This window comes from Chlamydotis macqueenii, chromosome 17 (assembly GCF_036417535.1).
Source record: "Chlamydotis macqueenii isolate bChlMac1 chromosome 17, bChlMac1.mat, whole genome shotgun sequence".
Taxonomy (NCBI): domain Eukaryota; kingdom Metazoa; phylum Chordata; class Aves; order Otidiformes; family Otididae; genus Chlamydotis; species Chlamydotis macqueenii.
Window position 1 is genome coordinate 9,798,085 of NC_141572.1, and position 24,775 is coordinate 9,822,859.

The 24,775-nt window shown below is 45.2% G+C and overlaps 1 protein-coding gene across 10 annotated transcripts in view; it reads left to right on the forward strand.

Annotated features, from left to right (window-relative positions):
- The first annotated feature begins 1,085 nt into the window (after positions 1-1,085).
- Positions 1,086-24,775, forward strand: part of HIC2 (HIC ZBTB transcriptional repressor 2) — a 74,369-nt gene continuing 50,679 nt past the window's right edge. For 8 of the 10 annotated variants that reach the window (XM_086761617.1, XM_086761620.1, XM_086761627.1 and 5 more), the window contains exon 1: positions 1,086-1,492. The gene's annotated coding sequence lies outside the window, so the exon portion shown is untranslated. Of the gene's footprint in view, positions 1,493-2,130; positions 2,719-10,681; positions 10,777-24,775 lie in introns of those variants that run through there. The other 2 variants (XM_086761618.1, XM_086761622.1) reach the window with 2 other exon arrangements.

Genomic DNA, 24,775 nt, shown 5'->3' on the forward strand with positions numbered 1-24,775 from the left:
AGGCTGCAGCTGGGATCCAGCTGAAGTGCACGCAAACGGCAGGGATCTGCACAGGAAGTGGCTGGGAGAGCTGCTGGCGTTGAGGCTATTAGGGAATTGGTAGAGATGCGTTAAATGGTAGGCTCAGCCTCACTAATGAATCACCTTGCTCAGGCTACAGTGAGTTTTGGTTTTGGGTGGCTCCAAGGGCACGGAAGAAAATGGCACGTCACACTTGCAGCTAATACAGCGATTCCTACTCGGCACAGTGGAAGAACTCCTGAGCATGATTCCAATACGATTCCAATACAATTCCAATACAAATGTTTATATGCATTGCTCCTCTTATTACAGATTAATTAGCTACTGAAGGGAGAAAGTGCTACAAAGCTATAATTCAAATTTCTGCACAGTTGCACTTTGTGGCAATGGTCAGTAAAATTAAGATTATATCAGTTCACTTAACATTTTCAAAAAATAATAGCTTGAGCTTGCAGGCTGTGCACATGCTTAGCGTAAGCATCTGAATAGCCCCTGCTTCCTCAGTGTGATTACTGATGTGCTTAAAGTTAAGCACGCATGAAAGTCTTTGCAGGACCAGGACGCAAAACACAAATAACTTTTCCCCTCGATGTACTTCTCATTGGTAAATAACTTAAAAAAAACGGACAAACCAAAACTTCAAATTTCTACAGTCTATGGGTGCAAAGACCATGTCTTCATCTGTGTCTTGGATGGTGCAAAATGCACTGTCAGTCCCTAACAAATAGACAGGAGCAAAAAAAAGCTAATATGCAAATTGCGTTATATATGAGGATGTTTTCTTAATTTGTGTATAAAGCTCATTTCAGATTCCAGTACATGTACAAGCTATAATCTGAGTAATTTCCCTTAACGCACACTTGAGACCTCATCAGTGATGGGAGAAATAATCTCAACAAACGCCTTTTTCATTGCCCAGAACCTGGGAGGGAGCGGCAATATTTAGGTTGCGGGTCGGGCTCCGGGCTGGGTTTGGGGGTGCGGGTGGCAGGGCGGGGGGGGGGGGGGGGCGGCTCGGGGTGTGTGGGGGGGAGCCCAGGTCCCTCGGTGGGAATGACCCAGCTCCCGTCCCTCTCCCAGCCCCGCCGCGGCAACATTTATTGCAAAAGCAGGAAATTGCTTATTACTGAACTGGCTGGCAAGGGAGCGGGAGGCGATGCTGTTCCACACTGGCACAGCACTGGCTTAGCTGCTGCTTTCCCTGCCTCTCCTTGTTCCGCTCTTTCTGCTTCTTCTTCCCCCTCTTTCTCTCCTCTCTCCCTCTCTCTCTCCTCTTCTTTTTTTCATTTTGGCTTCTATTCAAATGTGGGTCAGGGGTGAGCAGCTCCCAACGTCACAAGCTTGCAAGATGGCGCTGGGAGGAAGGCTGTGAGATGAGGAACAGGCTGGTATAAACCGAGAGGACAGGAGAGGGAGAGGAGGAGGAGAGGGGAAAGGGAAGAAAAGCTGCCGCTCCAGATGCAATAAGAAGGTAACGCGGAGCGGAGCGCGGGCGCGGGCGGGGGCGCGGAGCCGCGCGTCCCGCTCGGGCGGCCGGGCGCTGCCGGGCTCCGCGGTGCAGCCCAGCCCCGCTCCCCCCGCTCTTTATTTGCAGCCCCGGGGATTTGCCCATCCGCACGGGTCCGCTCGGGAGGGTGGCGGGGGTGGCGGGGGTGTCCCTCCCCGTTCCCTGCCCCGCAGCAGCCCTGCCTGGCACCGGCGGTAGTTCCATTGAAAAGAAAAACCCGCAGATGGTTTTCTTTCCCCTCTTGCCCCGCTCTCCCCGTGCCCCGGGCCCCCTCCCCTCGCCCGCCCGGCGCGCTGCCCCGTGGCTGCCGGGGCCGGGGCGCGCACACGGTGCGCTGGCCGCCGTGCCCGCCTGGGGATCGCCAATGTTGGCTCTTTGGTAGGAGCGGCTGGAAAGTTTCCCCCTCCTCCCGTGCCATTTGTGTGTGTGTGTGTGTGTGTGCGTGTGCGTGTGCGTACGCTGCCCCTTCCCCGCGGCGGTGGGGTCGGGGCGGGGGCCGCAGCTGCTGCCCGCCGGGGCCGGCGGCGCGGGGGTGAGCGGCGGGGCGGGCGGGCGGCCCCGGAGCAGCAGCCTTCTCCCCATCCCCGCTCGCCCCCTGCGAGTGAGCCGTGGTTTATTTTTTAAATTTTTTTTTTAAATTTTTTTTTTTTTTTCCCTGAAAGGAGGGAGCGGAGCCCAGGGGTGCCGGGGGAGGGGGCGTGTTTGTGCCGGGGATCCGGCCGCATTGTGGAGGGGAGGGCAGGGAAGGGGCTCTCGGGACTCGCATCGCCTCCTTCCCCTCCGCCGTCCGCCCGCGGGGCTGCAAGGCGACGAGCCAGGCCGGCATCTCCTACCGCCGGCCCCCGCCCCACCGGGCACCCCCTGCCCTACCGGGACCGCCGTGAACTTTTGCCCTGGCTCCCCCCTTTCCCCGGCCGCCCCCCTCGGCCGTTCGGCATCGCGGAGGGAAGGACCCGCCGACCCCGCTCGCTCTGTCCGTCGCTGCGGGTCCTCCGGCTTTTGTTACGGCACCGGCTGGGATGCAATGGACGGGAGCGCAGGATCGCGCACCCTCCCGCGGCCGGGGGCTCGCAGGACCCTGCCCGCTCGGCTTTGTGCCCGCGGAGGAAATGCGCGCTGCCCCGGCCCCGAGCTGTCCACCCAGTTTTAAAAATTGAAAAAAAACAAACAAACAAACAAACAAAAAAACTGTAAGGCTGGCGATACTGTGGCGGGTCGCGTAGCGCGGTAGTGCAGGGAGCCGGGAGGGCTGCTCGCTGCCCGGTGCCGGGCGGACGGCGCCGCGGAGCCGGGCCGGGCTCTGCATCCCCAGGCGCGCCGGTGCCGGTGCCAGCTCGGCGGCGGGGAGTTTTTTGTTTTTTTTTTTTTGTTTTGTTTTGTTTATCTGGTTGCATTTAAAAGCAAAGCAAAGCCGGCGGAGGGGAGTGGGGGGAGGCGGTGCGCGGAGCCCCGCGCTGCCCGCAGCGCCCTGCCCCGCTCCCTGCCCCCGGCCCCCTTTGTGCGGTCAGTTACTGACTGTGCGCGGAGCGGCAGCGGGCACGGCGGCGGGCGGCTCTCGGCGCGCCCCCCGCGCTCCCCGTTATCGCGGCCGCCAGCCGCGCTCCTCCCGAGCCGCCCCGCCGCTCCCGGCCGGCCGGCCGAAGGCGTGTTTACCCACGGGGATGTGGTGACTCCCAACTTTTCTGCTGCGAAATCCGCAGCCTGTGAAAACTCGGGCTGCCACGGGCGGGTAACTTCGCGCTCAGTCTCTGCGAGGGGGGCGGCGGCGCACCTCTGCATCGCACGAATTACTAAATATGTGAAACCAAGTGTCTTAGCAGACGGCTGCCGGAATCACCCCGCATGCTGCTTGGCCGTTAGAATAAATCTGAGAGAGCAGCCAGAAGCCAGTTAAGAAGAGCATCAAAATTACGTTCTGCTAATAGGCTGTCCTTTGACCAAAACTGGTTTAAATTTATTGCGGAATGCTGTTTATATTTGAATGGCTCCCATGTTTTTCCACAAATTAAAGGGGGAAACAATATGCAATAGTCACTTTCATTGGAAAATGTCAGAACTATGAGCAGATGTTTGCAGTGCTTGATAAATACAGTGTCTAAACAACTAGTATTTCAAGATGACTTATTACTATTTTTTAATGACTCAGAACTATTGTATATACTACAGCAGCTCTGGAGAGAAAGCTGTAAATGACCCCTTAGGATTTCACAGCAAATCTACATGGAGAAAATGACATATGGAAAGAAAATTGACTTATTTCCACAACTGCAAGTGGCCTCCTTTTTGCGCCTTTTCATTAGCAATCTAATCCTAAAAGCATTAGGAGCAATTATTTGCAGTGGTGCCTGACATTCTAGGTCTAATTATTTAAATCAGTTTAACTTCTGATGGTTGACCCATTAGGTCAAATCTGTGTGCCCTTTGTTATATTTATTTATAAAAAAAAAAAGCAGGGGAGGGGGGTCTTCAAACTTGCCACCTGCTACTGACATATCATTTTGGCTCTGGAGGAGATCTGCATTAAGAATAAGCAACCTCTTACATTTGTTACTTTCCATTCTATCACGGGTAAGGAAACCCCGCAGAAGCGCCTAGCTCTTTTGCGTCGGAAATCCATTGCTTAATCACGAGAGACTTGCGTGGCCAGAGGGGTGTAAGCTGGAGGAATGGGAGAATCCAGTGATAGAGCAGGTTTTTCTTACGTCGTGCTTCCCCATCCACGTGAAATGCAGACGAGATGCGCGTACAGAAAAGGGATGATATTCCAGTGTTTGGAGAAGAAGCTGCTTCCAAGGATCTTGGAGAGCTCTAAATCTTTAATGCCTAAAGCTCACGTTAGAATTCACGTACGCTGCTGGGCGGAATGACTTATGGATGTGTAGATAGTAATAAGTATCGCAAGATGCTTGAAGCACTTGGGATCACGTGATACGCGGTAGTGTCAGTGCTGAATTGTTTGGCAGAAGCCAATGTGTGACAAGGGGTGGGGGGAGAGAGGAGGAGAGAAAGAGAAGGTTAGAGGCCTTATTCCGGGAGGGTACATGTTCAATTAATTTTGTTTAGTCATTTAAAACAACTAGAATGCAACCTAATGCTAATCAGTTTGGCCATGTAGTGGATTGAAACTCCCTAAAACAGCCACCGCAGCCCAAATTGGTGGTCACAGCATGAAATGTGAAGTTGTGAACAGCAGATCTTGCTATGAGAGTTCTCATTTTCCAGATTTGAGCATCTTCACAGCTCACAGGAATTAGGAACTGTCAAACATAAACTGTATGTTGTGCATTCCTTTGACCTTGTGTAGAAAATAGTACGTGGCTATTCTTTGAGCTCCTGCTAGCTTCTTTGATGACAGATGCAGGGAAATGGGATAATGTTTGAGAACTGAGGTGAATTTGCCGTCATATCAGAACAAGTGTTTGTGCTGACTGCAGCGCTTAACCCTCTCATCCAGTCTGGTGAAAATATCGCAGCTTGATAGGTAGAAGGTATTGGTATGACAAGGTTGTCATGTTTTCTCTACAGAAAAAACCCACGTTTCCCATTCCCTAACCAAATCTAACTGGTAAAGTGTACAAACGAAAGTGCAGTTTCTGACAACATCCGGGGAAGAACCTAGCCACAAAGCAGCATTTCAGTGCAGCAGCAGTTGTGGTCTTGAAATGGGAGAAAGCAGAATCATGTTTGTGACCTAGCCGTTATATTGGCTGTGTTGTGACAGGCCAGGCTCAGTGGGAAGGGGGACCATTTCAGCACTGGTGGAGATGCCTACCCTGCTGGGCTGGGAGAAAAATTAACAGGGCTCAGCTGTGGGATTGCAACAACCGAGCGTCGACCCAACCATAAGCAGGAGGGTATCTTTTAAAAAATAAAGATGACTTCTCCTTTGGTCTGGTATGGATTGAACACCAGTGATTAAACCACCCGGGCTGCTTAAATTGGTTTTTATCTTGCTGTAGTATCAGGAGGAAGGACAATGCTTTGCAATAGAGATTTCCCTCTGCTGTGCAGTAGCTCATCGGCAAAGCAGCTGCATTGGTTTGTTTAGGTCGGTTTTAATCAGCGGTGACAGTGTGCTTACTGCTCTCAAAAGCAGCAGAAACAATGTAAAAAAAAAAAGAAGTGTTCCTGAGAGTTGTATTTTCTTGTTCAGTTAGCATCTCCAGGTTCAAACAGGATGCCAAATTTAAGCCGGGTTTTTTTTCCTTGAAGTGTATGCGTATTACAAGCTAGCTGTCCAAACTTGTAAGTTCCTCATGCTTCTTATTTGTAATTCCTGGAAAGAAAATTCACCCTCCAGTGCTGGCTCCCACAAAACAAGGAAGAAACGAAACAGTGAGGTCAATCCTGAATTTTAAGCTGATATAAAACGGGTTGTTACAATAGCTGTAAGGAGGAGACTACAACGCTGCAATAGCTGTACCTGCTGTAAGTGACAGGTGGGAGAAATTTTGTTCCTTTTCATCTGCGTTTGGATGACAGCCCAGTGCTGGCCACAAACTGCAATCCAGGATTAATCCTCACATAGTGTTTTCTTTCTATATATCAGATTTCTCATTTTGTTAATAAGCACAGCCTAGTATGCACTTCAAGTCAGCTGTTCTGGAGTGGAAGCAACAGGGTTTTGCATTATAGAAATGACGGCTCTCATGCTTTCCTAGAGCCCGTATTGTTTAACCAGGGCAGGGCAGAAGGTGATCCTTGTAATCACAAATCCTAAACAGGCAGTCTAGTTACTGATTTTATTTAATGGAAAGGGGTGGGGAACCTAGTTTATCCGGGATTACATATGTACAATATCACATTTTCTGATGTGCGCACTGTGGATTTGAAGGGGCTACAGAGTGATCTTCTCAACTGGAAACCTCAAGCAGGCGTTCGGAAACGGATCTGTTGTGGGAAACCGCCTTCAGCAGTGGCTGTCTTCCTAATGTGGAAGAGACAAACGGCTGAGCTCTCCTGCAGAAAGTGTCAGGAGACACATGCACTGAGAGCGAAGCTGGGAGAGGAAGGGTCCTGGTCTTCAGCTGGCAATAAGAAAAGTTTAGAGAAGTGCAGGGAATTTCCTGCTCAAAACTGTCATCAGGGGCTGCTGTCCCCATAAAAACAGCCCTGGAAACAGGGTGCACCTCTTGCTTCTGTTGGTGAACGTTCTGAGAGAGATCTATGCAGGAACTAGGAACAATTCCCTCTTGTTCTTCCAGCTTTAGATACTGGATGGAAAAACTTGCCAACGTTGTCCTCGCCCCGATTCTGGATGAGAGGTAGAAAGCATCCACGTCAGTGTGCTGGCCTGAGGCACTCGCTGTCCTTCAGTCTCTTGGGTAAAGGAAGAGGGGATAGCTTTCAATAATATATCAGTTTGCTCTATCCACTCCCTTCCCCCACCGAACCCAACACTATGCAAGATAAAATTGTCTTCAAATCACTCTTTTGCCATGAGTTTTAAAAGAGATACACGACTGACTGACTTGGGAAGAGGTCTCGTATGGTAAACAACCTTCCTCTGCTCTTCATGCTGGGCTAGTCCCATTCATTCCTGGACTGGTTTAAGATGACAGGGGTGTACAGCAGATTCCTTCCCCTAAATGCGTGCTCATTTCCCGTTGCATAAAGAACCATTCAGTGTGTGGATTCAGTTTTCCAGGAGTCACATAAAGACACTGCCGTGTAGGACTCCACTTACTGCATTTCCATCTGCTGTCAAGATGCCACCAGCCAGTTTGACAGTTTGGAAATCTTTTCTCTTGTCCGATAAAGAACAGAATAGAGTAATTTGCATTGCCAATTTTAACAGAGAATTGAAATCAGCCGACGAGAAACCTTATTTTAAAGCTTGCTTGTTTGTCTATGTGGTAGTTACTCTCCAGTGGAAAGACTAGATCTCACTGGTTCGTGCCTATTAAAACACGTTGATGTGCAACTAAAAATAACTTTAAAGTAGATTTGCTATTATTTTCTGTTCAGCAGGAGGACAGAGTTTAACACGTTCACGCTATGATTTAACATGCAAATCAGAAACAAAATTAGTTTACTATGTTATTGTTTCTGAGAAGTGTATCAAGCAACTTCTTATATAGCATTAAATTCAATGAAATGCTAAACCTGAGTGTTTTCTTGAAGTGTTAAATAAAAATATTTGGAACATATTTTCTTATCAAACTACTTTCTGATGACCTCCTGAGGTCCTTTTCTATGTGACTTATTCTGTGATTCGTATTCAGCTCCCTTTAAAATGCAAAGCAAGGGAAATATTCTTTGAGCCAAAGAGAACTGATTATTTTCTAGTTATGCTGCTCTTTTCTGAGTTTAGAACTAGCAGATATTAGTCTCGAACACCTATTTTTGATTTGGAAGGAAATAGGCTTTCCTGCCCTTCTGCCCCTCCTCACATCTCAATTGCTTTCTCCAGTCCTAAAGAACTAGTTATTGCATCAAAACTGAAAATCCATCCTCTCTGTCCCGTTACAAGAGGCTCCTGGTGCAAAAGGTCAGTTAACTGCCCAGGACTGGATGAAACAATAAAACAGTGGCTTTCTGTGTTTAGGGATTGATTTTCCACAAAACTTCACTAGCAAACACATAAAATTGAAGATCGACTTTTTTTTAAAACCAGATTTAAAAGAAAGTTTGAAATTATGCCAGTGTATAGTGAGACCTGAACTTGTGCTGGTTTTATTTAGCGTTGTTTCCCCTGCCCCCGGAAGGGTGAGGTGCTTTGTTATTCCTAGTTTCTGTTTACCCTTACAAACTATTCAGAATGGTCCTCATGTGGAACTTTTTGCATCAAACTTCTCAAGTCCTTGAAAAAGGCTCTTTGTTCATTTTCTAGGCAGTTCAAATGCTCTTTGATAATGTGATATTAGTGACACAATTATGCCCAGTCTTCAAAGAAAAAAAAATGTGGATGTTCTAGGCAGGAATAATATCTACCAAAGTTGTAGATGGCAGGGAATCCACTAAAAAAAAAAATGCGTGTGCACATCTACGAAGTGTACGTAGCCAGAACTGTAGTACCAATATGCTCAATAAAAGGAATTGTGGCATGAGAGTGAGAGTTCTCTTGTAGTTCTTCAGATGTCAGCAGACTGATGTTTGGCTGAGCGTGTTTTAAAAGTAACGTAACTTAAAACTCAACAAGTTTTACCCAGAAAACATGGTTAGGAGTGCGTACTGTTATGAATCGGTGCAGTGGTTGAATGTATGCACACACTCAATTCTTCTGGGTGAGCTTGTGGTGTAGGGAACTCTGGGTTCAGTTTCTATCACTGATTTAAATTTTCCCTGCTATGGTCATTAAGGAAGTTAAGCAACTTGCGTTTTCTTAATCTTTAAAGTATGGAGAATACAATGTCCTTGGTTTGTCTTGTATATTTATCTTATAAATGCTCATAATATTTAAACGTTTGCGCAATGGGACCCTGACCTTAGCAGGGGCCTGTAAATGCTGCCATCATACACATAATTCTAATAAAGCGTCAAAATGGTAAAGCTGCCAAAGGACTGATGCTATAGGATTATGCAAAACCCACGGTGGGGAAGAACAGAGAAGCTTGCTCTCCAGTCCTTCAGAAGTGCTACATTTCTTAGCCTCCACTGTACTTTATCAAACAAGGCTTTCAAAATTGTAATGAAAATTGAAACACACCAGCTATAAAAATTACTCACTTTTGCTACAGCATTGAAAATATTAACAAGACTGTATTGCCCTGCAGTGAACACTAGTTTTTTTTTTTTTTTGGAAGGTCTGTTTTGCACTGCCAGTCTCTTCCTGGGAATGAATAAATGCCTCTAAATAATTCCTTTCAGGATGCGCAGAGCAGCAGCTTCTATTTTTTTGTCTTTCCTCCCTGGGTTGCATGGTGCAGGGCCAGCGTACCGCATGACGCAACAGTCTTGGAAATTCTTGGAAAAGCACTTCCGTTTGCTCTAGGTAAAAATTGTGTTGGCAGCAAAACTGCCTCTGCTGTTTACAAGCTGGCAGCATTCGTAAATGAACTCCAAGAAAAGTAGTTTAATGAATGTGGTTCTGCATATCCATCCAAGATGCAGAGGTGTTTGAGACTGTTGGCCTGTTATTAGGGGTGGTGCCTCCGGAGAAGGAATGTCTTGGATATTTCCCCAAGTGTGGACCTCTTTTTAGTAGTTGTAGTTGGCTGGCTTATCCCAGTTGTGCTAGGTCTCCCAGTTTCTGGTTGCTACTTGTAGGTGATGGGTTTAATTGCTGTAGTGATATTCCTTAGCTCCTGAGAGTGAGGGGAAAAAGTGAGCGGGGAGAGAGGGCTCTAAGCCGTTAGCTTCATTGTGACAATCTCTGCTTTGGTGGCTAAAACAAAGAGTATGAGAATTTGTTTGCCATGGATTTGTTGTTTGATTCTGGAAAAATAATTTAATCTGTCTGTACCTCTCTATCTCTACCTGTGTAAGGGCGTGATATTTTGCAGATGGGCTGAATTTCCATTTGCATTTAATGGACAGTAAATAACAGTAGTAGCCGCTATTGTCTAGTATTTCACCCTGTTAGTTGTGCAAGAGGATTTCAAGCAGAATGCTGTACTAATAATTCATTGTCCCGTAAGTGGAACCAAATGCAGAAAAAACTAGTACATTCGATAGTGTTGTAGTACTGGAAATCATCCGGTTATTTAAAAGCTGCGTGAAGGTGTAACTAACAACAGAGGACAGTCATGGAAGGAAAATATATTTTAAGGGTCCTGCTGGAACCGTGATCACTGGAGTATGGAATTAAAATATTTGCCTGTCCAGCAAAGGGATCCTTTCCACCCAGGGATCTCAAAATGCTTTCATAATTAGTAATCTGTGACTTACAGCTGTGTCTCTGGCATCTCCATAGAACCTTTTCTGAGACGTTTATATGACTTTCTGAAAGCTGCACAAGGGTTCTTCCCTAACCATGGCCATAACCGTGGAATAATCATGGCCTAACCAGAAGCCATGGTCATAGCCAGACAAACCAGCTTCCACTCCCAGTAGAGGCAAATGACTGATTAGGCACCTCAGTTTCTCTCTTTCACTTGTAATAGGTAAACAGAATCTCCCTCTCCCTTCCAAATTTTGAGAGGTTCATATGAAATGGAACCTGGGCTACATGACGCCAGCTGTACTGTTTCAAAAGATTTACAGTAGTTTTCTACCTAATACCCAGAGCATCTAATACCATATGCCAGAAGCTTGGGATGTTCCCCATCCGTGAACTGGTTGGACAAGAAAAGGGGAAAGGAGTCCAGGTGAGTCCAAGCAAGTTTCCATTTGCATCTACTCTGCCATTATTCAGGATATTTGCCTATTTGTGCTCGCTTCCTCCGTGGTTACACATGGACTCATGCTACCTCTGTGTTTGTCTAAAACAGCTTGGGTTGTACCCTCACCAAAAAGCAGGAAAAAAAGTCCCAAAGCATGCCCCTTCTGAGGTGGAGGGAAGCTGCTTCATTACAATGGCTTTGACCATCAAACGTGGGGAGGAGGAGGGTGTCTGACAGCGTTGGCTCTGTAGATTGACTGGCTGGGGTCACGTTTTTGTAAGTGAGAAGGTAGCAGCTGTCCTTTGTGGCATGCAGGACGCAGCATTTCAGGGGAACTTGTAGATTTATTTTTTTTTTTCTGCTCCATGCTGTGCCATGCTGCTGTCCCACCCCTCCCACCTCTGGGCCCTGGGAGGGTGAAGGGGCTGGGTGCCCATCAGGAATGCGTGCACTGGCACGGGGAGAGCCGGTCTGCCTCTACTGAACTTACACGTTACTGGAGACTAATCAGTCAAGTTTCTTGCTCTAATTTTGTTTTCGCTTCCCAGTTTTTTAAATCTTCAGGGAAGAAAGGACGGCAGCATCTTGAGTGAAACCAGTGTAATGCCAGGGTGTGGGATTTCCATAATTCAGTGCCTGTTTTACTATTTTATAACAAAACGCTAGAAACTAAAGAAGAAGAGAGGTAGTATGAGAATGGTGGTTTTGCAAGAAAATAAAAAATGAACAGTGGAAACCGGTTGTTGGTCAGATCACAGTCTTCAGGGGAAACTGTCTCTAATAGATGTCATTGTAAGGGTAATGCTGCACTTGGCACCAAAAATTAGATTTAATGCCATAAATGGAGCTAAAGCACACTGCAGCTGACAATATACTTGCAGACCATGCCCCTGGCTAAAGAGCTTGCAATGCGAGGCACAAATAGGTGCAGTATAGATAACTGACGGGGGGGCTCAGATTCTGCAAATGCTTACTCAGGCACTTTGCTTGAACTCGGTGTGACTGCAGGAGGAAGGGCTTGCACAATCCAGCCCCAGGACTCGGGCTGGAGCCTTATAGCTCTTGGGTAAAACAGAACTGCTTGGGGGTTTTATTTATTTTTCAGGTGCCTGGTGAGGCAAGTTTTAAATAAAAGCCTGCTTCCGACCCTGACTTAGATGCCTGTTTATTTGCTGTAATCGCCTGTAACCTAGAATTGCAAAACTCCTGTGGATACGTTAGTGATGCCTTTGCAAAGTTTCCCTAGCAAAAATTCAACTGGATTTTCAAAGTACATGCTTCTTTCATAATGCTTAGCTCTAAAGTTCAGTCCTGCCAGCTTGGTGGGCTGAGAACATTTTGGAAAAGGTCAGAGGGCCACATCGAATGCTATGGGTCCAATTTCCCAGGCTGATTTGCTGCCTGAACTCTCTGAAGGGAGCGGAGCACCTGCAGATCCCCTTCTGGGGATTCCCTTAAAATGTGGGGAAGCCTCCAACAGGTGTGTGGAGCTGGCATGGCTTTGGCCCAAGGTGGGGAAAGGTGTGGCTGGGACGCGTCTGGACCTGCACTTGGGCTGGAGCAGGGAATCAAAGAGGCTGTGAGTGGTAGCTGTTCTCAGCTCCTCTCGTTCTCCTGAGCGCAGGGAAGAGATGCTAACCTTTGCCAGGCGGAGCTCAGTAAGCTGTTTGCCGCTTCTCCGCAGCCTGTTGGGAAGCAGGCGGTGGGCAGGGGAGTTGCAGCTGCTTGTCCCCCCCTCTGCGAGGCAGCGAGTTGGCTGCCAGGGCAGATGCTGACTAATTGTATCAGGAAAGAAGTGGGAGGCGATAGAGCTGATTCAGATCCCTGGTTTAAAAAATCCTCAGCCTGGCTGAGTGAATGCCTGATTAATGTATTTTCTTCTCAGATTCATTTGCTTTGAGGTCACAGTTCAGAGGCTCAAGAGAAAACAGGCAAGACATTACGAGTCTCACTGGCTGTGTGTCACACGCTTGCTGCCCAGGTGCTCTGACAAAGTGAGGTCTCGGGGAGATTGCCGTACTGCCGTGTTGAAGGAGGCTCTGGCTGGGATGGCTGCTTGGGCAGGGGTTTTAATCTTTCTCTTTCTCAGGAGGCAGTTCAGTGGCTGGCATTACAAAGTTATTCCTTCCGATGGGTCATTGGATCTTCTTCATAAGACCTTTCTGGCTTATTTAAAAAAAAAATAATTTTTAAGGGGTAAACAAAGAATTTCTTTTGCTTTCATTGAAAAGAGTGTCATCACTTCATCTGAGTAGGAAAGAAATGCGTGATTATTCATATGAAGTCAGTCTCTACAGTGAATGACTGAACAAAAAAAGTCCAACTGGAAGAGTACATCAGTTCTACTGAGGGCAACAGACTTTTTAATTCTGTTCATCCCCAGAAGTCTTAGAGAAAAATATGTTTTCTCCTTCCTGCTTCTTGTGAGAGGATTTGGCAGAAGGAAATCTTACCTCCTTCCCAATCTAGTTTTTTGAATATATTTGCTTTTTTAGAGCAAGTCAGCGCAGTAATCCTGTTTCACGTTAACTGCTATGAAATATGGTGTTAAGTTTTTAGCCCTGTAGTAGCAGGAAATGAGATTTAGGATTTTTTTTTTCATTGAGTACAGAAGAATTTAGGAGCAAGATTTAAAAAAAAAAAAAATCCTTACAATCCTCTCCCTGAGTCTACTTTCGCAGACTAATCTTTCAATTCATCTCATTTGTCTATTATACAATTTGGTGCATGATTTTAACCACGGTAGTCTTTAAATGCAAGCTGACACTTCAGATCCCTGTGCTGGCTTCAACTCTTAGTTCATAGTGTCTGCTTAGTTTGATTTATCCTTTGTTAGTCTAACCTGTTGGATTCTTTGCTTGCTCCAGAATCCTCAGTTGTGCACATAGTTGCTTTTCCCAACCATTTCTATGTATTTGCTGTATGACTGTAATCTCTTGATTCTCTGGGCTGTGCCTCTTCCTATCTGTTTTCTCTGTTTCTTTCCACACAAACTTTGCACCACGTTTTGGGTTGTTGTTCATAAACGTAACAGTAATTTCTTCACTGTTAGCGACTCCAGAACTTCAGAGAGTCACCAAATACTCTAGGGTTACATCCATGCAAGTGTTGGTGTAGCATCTGTTTGGGCATGAAGACTCTTTAGAGTAAGATCTGTGTTTCAAAACTCTGCAAACATCCTTCCTATTATAATACTTGAATGCCACTGAGCAAAAATATTTTCTTTTCTGACTCGTACGAAACTGATATGCCGGTAGGTAAGAAAGTATCATTGCAGATGCTTTTAGGGACAGGGAAAATGAGGAACATCTACTGTGAGTTGCAGGAAAATCTTCAGGCTGTTCTACTGACGATGTCCTGCTTCCCTTAGTATACTTAATGTTCAATTAATTCTTCTGGAGCAGAAGAGTCGTATGATGAAGTTCTAAGGAGTACTCCAAAGAGACAAGGTTGAATGTGTTGCTGCTTTGTCTTGGTAGGAACCCGTGGTTAGACTGAAGCCTCTGGTTGTACAATTCCCACTTGTTCCTGACCTCCAGCCTGTGTCAAAGTCTTGCTTTCCAGAACTGCATGCCCTTGTGTCTAGGGGAAACTTGTGACTGATGGAAGGTTTGATATCAAATGCTCTCAAATCCTGTTGAAATCAGTAGGTTGAGGGTGCTCATTGCTAAGATCAGACCCAACAGCTAAGACACAATTTGCAGATCAGATCCGTCCTGCAGTTGGGTCGCAGAGCCTTGGAGAGAAGCAGTAGATAGTCTCATTCCCTGCCATGGACAGTCTTCAGTCTTCTCATTAAATTGATCATTATTTATTATACACACACACACACACGCACTCTTTCTCTAAGTTAAATATATGTGAATTATACCAGACATTAGTGTCCCTGTGTGGAATAATTGAACTTAGTTATGCTTGGCGTTCAGTTACAACAGGAAAAAATGGGATTTGGTACTTAGTCCTGAATAGCAGGGGCGAACTCATCAAGTTTTTCAATTGCAAAAATGCTATGTCTGAATTTCTTAAATAGTGTGTGTCTGTAACAGGCCCAGAGACATGACAGCACACGTGGAGCACACGAAGGGGAGGACATAGGACATTAATTTTTCTGCAGGTTTTAACAAAGCCAGAATCTTCTGTGCCCTCTCTGCTCTGCCACACAGAACAAAAGCCCCAGGGGGTTTGTTTCTAAAGTCATCTGAGAGCTGCCACGCAAAATGAAAGCCCCGAGGGTTTCTCCAGTCATTGAAGGGGTATCCACAGCCTATAAATGTGAAAATGCAACTGAGCTGCACTTGAAAGTGAGAGGGCAGTGGCCTGGCACAGTCACTGGGGACTCACCGAACAGTCAAGACTGACACAATGTGGAACTCATGAACTTGTGCTTTAACAAGTCACTTGTTTAACCAGTATGTGACTTACTACATGCTGGCGGCTGTTGGGCCCCACATCCCGAATGTTTCTGTACCACCTTCCCGGTGTTGGTGCATGTCAGCTCCCCTTTGGGAGAGAAGGACACTTGCTGTGGCACAAAGCCATCTGGAAAATCCCAAAGTCGTGCTTCATTTCAGACCTGGGCATGTGGGATGCCTGGCTCTAATAAGTACTGAGTTTTCCTCTGCTGTCTCTTCAGAGGGACTGCCCACCTCTGTCTCTGGAGGCAAGGGCCTGCATGGCCTGTGTGAGGAGCAGCACGACTCTGCTCCTGTTTTGGGCTCCATCATACAGACACACAAGCCTTGGAAGCGAGTGGTGATGTTGCTTTGCCCAGAGGCCTCAGCACACAGCTCAGGCTGCGCCAGCGGGGCAGACAGCGGTGCAGGAGGGAGCTGGAGGACAGTGTGGGCAACGCAGGGTTCTTGCTCCAGCCCTTGGCTGTCTGAATGCCGGCAGGCAGAGCTGCTGCACGGCCACCGTCACGGACAGTTGCACCTGATGTGTGGGAGTTACTTGGCACCTTGTGGATGTAGTTTCCCATTGATTTTTGGTGGAATTGATTTATAGAGCTATTTAATGAAATTGATTCTCTTTACAACTTTTTTCCCCTCTTAAGACCAATTGTTTTTCTTGAGTGATGGCTACAAGTCTGTGTTTATGTATTAATACACTCACGTACCCGCAGTCCCAACTGTGTTCTTTCTACTCGCACTGCAAAAGAAAGTCTCGATCTCAAATGCCATCTTAAATTTTAATATTATATTTGATGTATGACCTGGAATAAATTAAATGTGCTAGAACTTGCAAGATGAAATCCTGGTGGTGGGTATAACCACAAAGCAGTGTTCTATTAAGCCAAGGACTGTTAAGAAAGTCTGTTGTGGTTGTGTCTGGGTTATGAGTGGCTCCCTTTGGTTTAGTGTAGGTGGATATTTTTATTCTGCCTGGCGCATGAACAAGGGGCTGAAAATTCAGAATTTACCTACGAGAAGTGTAAGACCGCCGAGTTTTCCTTTACAAGCCCATAGGTAGAAACCACATTTTTAACCTAAAATCAATATTTTTATTGTACTTAATGTCTTTCATTGATTGTCACTCCAAAGCGGCTTGCATTAAGAAAATACGATATTCGGTACCTGGAGGAATACTATGAGAAACTGTGAATATCATAATTCTGTTATTGTTTTGCACTTAGGTCAGTTCTGTCAGTAAGTTTAACTTGCAAATCTGTTTTGTGGTTTTGGGCTTCTTTCTTTTTTCTTTTCTTTCTGTCTTTCAAGAAGCACCAAAATAAAGCTTTGGGTGGGACTCCTGCACAGATGTTATGCCACCCAAATTTCCAGATCAGAGAGACTTAAAGATGTGTGCTGCTAACAGCTGCCCGTCAGGATACAGTGAAATAAATAATCTCTGAAACAGCCAGCACCCAAGTCATACGAGGTATTAGTAATCCAGAAGTACCTCCTTGAACTGCAATGTGAAACAAGCAGGGCATCACCCATCACAGTTGTCCTGTGTGATCCCTGTCTGAAATTCAGCTGAGCGATTTGGCAGCTGTACGTAGTACTAACTGGAGCTTCCAAGTGGTAGTCTGATGTAGCCCTAAGCAGAGTACATTTGGGTAATCTAGTTATCACCAGAGAAGTGATAGAGAGGGAGTCAGCACCAGTCAACATCCTATTTGAACAGAAAAGCTCTCTCAGCTTCATGACTGCTTATCAAAACTTCCACCCTTGGCCAGCTATAATCTGTAGCCATCTAAAAACTGTTGAGAATCCAGCAGGCCCCCCTACTGTGCTTTTAACTTATATTGTGAGTTTAACAGGATGGCCAAGAATAATATCATTAGTATGCTGAATGTGCAACTGCTGAAGAAGTGGGTTGTACATGTGAACAAAGCTTAGCAGGAAAACTGTAGATGGTACGTGCATGATGCAGAGCAGATAATAGCAGTTTATCCAGTTGTCTTATATCTACAAGTCTAAATCCCACATACCATTAATTCTGGAAAAGGATTCCAAATGTAAGCAAATTGCTCTGACCCAGATTTTAAACTGGTAAAGGAACTTGAATTCACATGGAAGACAATATGGGCCCTTTTGCAAAACATGATATTTAAATGTGGCTTGCTTAGAGAGGCTTTCAGCAACAATCAACCTTCACCATGTGCCCTAGAAGACAGCGAAGACTTTATTCAACATCTTAGTGATCCTAAATGGCAGTCGTTGAGAGGGAAAACTATATAATTATTTTGTAAATTAAACCTGCAGCAGTTGAATTATACTGTAGTTTTACAGAGGTGTTTTATATACCACAGCCACATTGTAAACTAGATTTTGTTTGCTTGGAATTATCCTAGTGATTTGTAGCCTGTCTCTGACAGATGTGTGTGTGTCTCTAACCATCACATGCCCTAAGCAATTATGCAGAGTTAACAAAACCTAGAGAAGGCAACTGCTCTTATCTGTCTTGCCCCATGCCAAGTCTCTGCCTTCCAGTCTCTGCTGGGAAATAGTAGAAATTCCAGGCATTCTTTGGAAGGGAGAGGGTTAAGTTTAAAGAGAAGGGTATCTTGTCTTTCACCACTACTGGGGTGGAAAGATTTTAACTGTGCCTGCTCCCTGGAGGTGCTTCATTATGGGTGTGATAATACAGCCTTGGCATGTCCTTGTGGGATTGGTTGGACATTAAGGATCTGTACTGCTAAGGTTCTTCCGTGCCATATGGACAGATTCTGGCATCATGATTCTCAGGACATCAGAAAAAGCATTTACATGAGAATATGAGATTTCATAGTTTTTGTTACGTAAACTGGTCTATAGCAAAGTCTTTATATAAAAGCGCTGTTTGGCTTAGGCACTGCAGACCCCTAAAGCTGTCACTGGGTGCTGTTCAAGCACAACTTCTTCCCTGAAGAATGTCACAGTCTAAATGGACAGTATAGGCAAAAGGTGAGAAAGGAAGCAGAGACATGAAAAGATGACTTATTCAGCCGAAGTGGAGTGACAGATGGAGAGAACTAGGAGGAGAACCTAAATTCCTTCAGTTTCAGTTTACTCTGCTACCAGAACAGACTACTGTTATTATAGCACTCTTTCTTGCATCCTTACTCGTCCAAATAAATTAACTTTCCTTGCCTCAAGGACTGACACAGTCTTTGTACAGTCTTCTGGTGTATTTTAGCTATTCCAGAGAACTGGAACAACAAGCACGCAAACAAGTTACTGCACTGACTGATCATTTCTTACTTTCTGTATGTGGGGCTTTAGCTCACGGCAGTGAAAGGTAACCAAATAAAACAGCTTTGTGCCCAGGACAAAGCCAGCCACACAAGGAGAAGTTGCTTCTAGATTTGCACAGTTACACATCAGTCTTGCTAGTTCTGGAGGTACCTACCTTCTGTTTCCTTCTCTGGGTTCCTGGCACTGTGCACAAGTCATCGCAAGGCTAGGCAGTGCTAATGCCACATCAGTCTGCCCTAGCTCTGTTTCGGCCATGCGCGTGCATCTTACCTGGATTGTGTCTGAGCCACAGCCAGCTCTCCCATTAAGTCATAGTGGTGTAAGTTGTTCTTGACTGTGTAACTTAAAAAGAGCACCGTCTAAGTCTGACCAGACTAAGTCTGAGCTCTGGCCACCTACTCCCAGGACAGAGAATGGACCCCCTTTTTATGAGTCTCCTTGAGACAAAGTGGCAGTAAGAGGAAACAAATGCAATTTCTTCCTGCCCTGCACTCTGCCCTGCCTCCGTTGGATGGTTTTACCAGAAGGCTCCTGTGGTTGCCCAGTCTAATCTTGCTAGTGTTCTAAATGCCTTGCCAGACTCCTGCCTTACTAGGAGTTTGAGGGATTGCATTTCTGTAGTACTTGGACTCTGGAAAGCTACGAGATGGAAACAAATATTCCTGCACTGAAGATGGTAAACAGGACCAAACAGTTACTTACTCTTTGTGTGTTGCCTTGGTAAATTTAAAGACTTCCGTGTATTAAATGATGCAATAGCAAATTCCTTACAAAAAATAAAATGCCTGTAATCAGATAATGGTTGCTCTGGTGCTAGCAGTAACATGGCATTGAATATCTCTTGGTTTGGCTTCCACAGTTCAGGGGTGAGGGGAACTGGAATGGTGTTTACTGAGCCAATAAACTTCTCACTAAACATAATTCATGGGCTCTAGCTGGCTAATAACGAGGACCTCAATGCTCTAACAGTTGGCCCCATACATTTTAAAACAAAGCTTTATTTGAAGTGAAAACTTTAAGAAAAATAAACTTTAGGATTTAGTAGCCTCTAATATTATCCACCTCCACAGGCCATGAGAGATCTCATAACTAGAGAGTGCATTTTTAAAAGTTTCTATTGCAGTCTCTTCAACCAATGCTAAATGACTGCTTGCTCCAGAGATCACCTCAGCATTATTTTTTGTTTGTCATTTTCTAACTTACAGGAATCCATACACTTCTTTTAAAACAGTACTGTACAGACATTTTTTCCTTATTTATGTTTAAAAGGAGTTTCTGCTGACAATTTTGAGTGCTTTAGGCAGTCAGCATTTCTTCAGTTATAAGAATAAGGTGAAGTGCTGAAACAAGGCTTACACTCTTTAAGATGGCATTTTAAAAATTATTTCTATAACCTTTCTTACAGTTCTAGTTTTTCTCTGGAGAGGAGAGGTCTTCTTCTGAACAGGTTTATTTAAACACTTGCTAGGTTACGTAGCAGGATTTCCCTTCCTTGCCTCATGAATGAAGACCTGTGCTTCTGCAGGTTCATTCAAGGAGCGCCCCTCCTTGGAGCAACACACAGCTTAAAATTTGGATTGGTTTCAGATCCCCATCATTTCTCTGTGTGAAGAGGAGTATTCTTGTGTTCCGTGTTTGTTTAGTTTCTAATGAATGAAATTTAAATTCTTAAAGAATCCCTAGCAATTCTTAGAGGAATGTGGGTGAGTGGTGGTTTTGCTCTCTGGTGCATGTGTAATTTGTACTGGGAGCAAAGTATTTCATTTTTAAGAACTGAGAATCAGTTAATTTAGATTTCTGCTAATGGTTTTACCTTCTCTGAGAGACCTTGCCACTTTGTGCTTCAGCTTCTTCCTTGGACGGATGAAGAAACAACGCCTGCCTGCCTCCTGTCAGATGCTTTGAAGTCTGTAGATGAAAGATACCATATGAATGCAAAGTACTTGCCAGTTAATGTCAGCAAGTCATTTTGCTTGTACCTTGATGGAAGAAGCTTTATTGTAGGCTTACAATGAATGGATCTGCATATGCACCAGTAGTTCTTTCCCTTTTACCTAAGTCTTTTGGAGAATTATATTGACTACCTCTCAGAAAGATAGAGGGAGGTTAAAAAACAAGCAATAAAAGATTATCAGAGGAAATTTCTTGTCATGCAATATCTTAAAGGTAATACTTATTAATATTTTGAAAAGGAAAGAAATAAGGACTATGTACCCAGTCACAAGGAGTTCCTGCTAAATACTATCTCGTTCTCTGTCTTTAAGGGATTATTTTCTGATGCAGAGCTAAGCCTAGTTCCTTCAATGCATGGAGAAGTTCTATTATTATACACTGATTTAATAAGATAATATAATTAGTGTCTTGGCCCATTGATGCAGAACTCTACTATCCAAAACCAACATTAGGTTATTAAATCAATTCTTGTATTTGTTACAGTAATAAGTTAGAATAGCATTATTTAGATACCACTTGTCTAAACTCAGATGAGTCATTCAACTGTATGTGTGTTTGCTTACTAACATTCTGCTGCTGCTTTAAAAAACCAGCACAAACTCACTAGGTAGGTGTAGGCTACGGATTTCCTGGCTTTTATTGTTTGGTGTGGCAAGGTCTTCCCTGTCGGCTGTTTGTGTCTTGTCTGTGTGGCTCTGCCTCCCCAGCAGCAGATGGGCAGTAAGGAAATGAGGGCTCCGGTGGATAAATGCAGCGGCAGCGGCAGCAGCTGCTTTCAAGAAGAGTATCCATGAACCAGGCAGGTCACAAGCAAGGTAGTGTCTGGGCAGCTAATCTGGACAGATATCTGCTAGCAATTTCTGCTGACACACAGATTGAGAGACCTGGAATTGAAGGCTAAACTGTCACAGAGCCAAAGTCAGCAGAGAGAAGGATTTTTAGGTAGAAAGGTAGGTCTAAGTTTCCCCAGATTGCAGTTGTCTTGGGGAGCTTGGGAGCCTTCAGGCTCAGAGGAGAAAGAGAGAGGCCTTGCCAAATGCCCATTTCAAGTACAAACGCTATGCCAAGCCCCTAGTTCATAGGCTGACACAAGTATTTATTATTCTGCTGGAAGTGGGTTGACTTACTCAAGGGTTGCAGGGAACTGGTTTTGTAGGTAAACGTTCATGTGTTTTCTTTTTTTTTTAGTTCTAGAGGCACAGATCCTATAGGACAATGACTGATTTAGCCTGATGCTGAGGGACCATTGTTTCTAGTGAGATCTGGTTTTTTTTTAAATATTGCATTTTGTATTAACTTGGGCTGCACACCACAATTCTGCTCTGTCTCCGGGTTTTGTAACACATTTACTTTCATGGGGACATCCTCCTTGCATGCATGAAGACTTCAGGGTGAGAGCCAAGCCCTGCTCAGCTTTGTTCTCAAATTATATAGTGGAACACAGGACTCTTTGAGAATGCAAAGGGCCAAGTTGTGCTGCTGTGTGCTCCTGGCGTGCTGCTGGCACGAGTGCGCAGGGCCAGATGGAGAGGGAAGGGTATTTAACGGGTCCGTGTGTTATTGGAACTTGCCATCTAACATTCCTCGCTTTCCCCAGTGTGTTCTCCCCCTTCCAGGGTGGAATGCAGTAATTGCCATACCAGAAAGAAGCCATGATCTGTCTGTCTAGTCTGGCATCCTTTCTCCAAGAGAGGCAAACACCAGATGCTCGAGGGAAAGGTACAAGAACTCCTAAAACAAACAACTATGGAATAGCTTGCCCATAGAGGAAGTCAGTGGTTGGCTTATGCCCCAAGGCAAGAGAGTTTCTGGCCTTCACATGGGTGTTCTGTGTAGCTGGGCATTCTCCATCATATACAACATACTTGCACTTACGCCGTTCTTGCTGACTCCCTGCCTCTTGAATTGGGGACCAAGGAACTCCACAGGTCAGCTGCACCACTGCACACTGTATTTTGAGCGGTCCTCAGTCTCGAACTTTTGGAGGGACAGGGATAGCAAGGTGTGACATTGCTCCACAGTGTGTCACTGGTATAGTTGCCTGTAGACTATCGATCACTGGGGGCAGCTGTCATTCACACCTCCTGTTTATTTTCTTTGCTAGTTTTGATTGTCTGCTGGCTTTTCTCAATTGCTTGTTGTCAGCAGCCTCTGTCTCTCGTGCTAAAGGCATAAACTGTGTTTCCCTGTGTGCTTTTTCTGTAGTGCTCCATTCTGCATACCTCTGTCCACTGGTCTCTGTCCCTTCTGCCTCTGCCTGTAGAGAAGTCTTTCTGTGCTGTACATGGCTCCGTGCTGTGGCATGTGTCTGCCCTGAGTGTCAGGAGTGATGAATACACTAGATGTTCCTGGTCTTTCAGTTGCTCTTCCTGGAGAGGATCCTGACAGGCTGTGTTCCAGGTGGTATTACCAAATGACAGGATTTCCTCTGTTCAGTGAAGTGTGATCTCAGCTCTCCCCTACTCCTCCATTCTAAACGCAAAAGCAGGAGGGTTGGCTCCATTGGTGCTCATTCAAGGCCACCAGTAAGGGACCACTGAACCTCTATTGCGAGTCAAGATAAGAACTACTATCTAGTTCCTTCCCTCCTGGTGTTCTCCAGTGGCTAAATCTTTCATCACAAGCTGCACATACGAACAGCGTGTCCTGCTGCATAGGAACAGTGCTGGTAACTGGTGTGAAATAGCCTCCAGCAACCAAAAGCCAGAGGGAGAGAGGCCTGGCTAGAAATGAGAAAGACCTCAAGTGATAGCTTCGTTCTCTGGTGCTGATGTAGAAGTCAATATTATGCAGGACCTGTGTTCACCTCAGGGACGAGGAAGGGGAGAGTGCTTTTTTAATTATGTATTGCTAATTCTTTCCCAACCAGCCAGCCTGGGATTTCCTTGCATTCTGAGGCAATGCTTTCATCTGTCTCCTATTTAACAATCTTGACTTGCTTGAGAAGTTGGTTTTCCTTCTTGTGAAAGACTGCATTGGAGCCAGAGTGGTGTTTACTTTATAATAAAAATTCTTTATCCCTTTTTTCCTTTCTCTCCTACTCAAAAAGGGGTAGCATGGAAAGTAGCACGTATTCTGTGGGGGAAGATCTTTTGGGTTCAGCCTATTTAGTAACCACAGTTGCCAGACCACTCTCACTTCAAGCAGTTGGTTGGTCTCCCTTCTGCTAGCTGGACTTCTACAGTCTATGATTTGCCGCAAGTTCTCCCAGCAATCCTAGGGAAATTGAAGCAGAGAGGTTAAGTGTCTTTTCCTAAACGGCAGCTAGAAATTTGCCATTACTTGCCATTTCTCCTGTGTGAAATGTTTTTTTTTCCTGGGCCCTTGTGATGAAAAAACGTTGTGTCTGTGCAACTAGCTGAGTTGTGGTGTTGTATGGCCCGTGAAGGAGCTGTAAGAGGTGTGTACTGCTTAGGTAAGCTGGAAACATACTCAGCTGCTTACAAACAGCGCAACAGTCTCGCTTCTAAAACTTGAGAACTATACTCTCTGTTAGGTGGTCAGGTTAGTAGCTCATGGAAATGGTGGAGGCCAAATCCAATGTCCTTTTTCCTTCTGATATTTTCATTTTTAAACCACATATATTTTGTGGTAGGTTGAAACAAAAGGCAAATGCAGAGCCAGAGGTAGGGCTTTTTTTAAATGCAGCTTGAGATTTATAGGCATGGATAATTAGAAAAATTGAATTTATAATTTTAGTTAGCTTATTTTTAAGTGGGGGAGGAATGAACATTCTTCAGCATGGAACTGCGGATACTTCCTATGCCACATTCAACTCCAGCGTAGCATCCTTTCATCCTTTGTTCAACTCACTAAACCCCGCATGGGCGCTCTTAGAATTAAAATGCTCTTAATTCAGTAAAATGAGATAAACCAAATTAAAGTTTCTTTTAATACTGAACGAGTGTGTCTGTATAGAGATATAATGTGGTTTAGCTAATTCACTTTAAATTCACAACTTTAGTTAATCTGAATTAGGTTTCCCAAGTCCTGCGTGTAAAGACCTCTTTATTTAGAAAAAGCTGCTCTTGTGGAAAGAGCAGTGGACTCAGCCCTGTCCTGAGGCATTCTGGCATACAGCTAGCTTTTTCAGAGAGAGAGTTGCTGGGCATTTAGCAAATTGTCTACCACATCCTTTTCTTCTCCTTCCAGAACGCCTCTGTGCCACCTCCTAATATTGAGGTTTCCGAGCCATTACTCTGAGTAACTTGCTCTGGTTTTATTTGCTGCGCAGCTGAGGAAACAACGTTTCAGCAACGTGCATCATTTCAGAACAAGGAAGTAAAACTCATCCTAAATCCAGCCCTGAACGCACTGGTTGATTGGAAGGCTGACCAGTGGCTGTTCCCTGT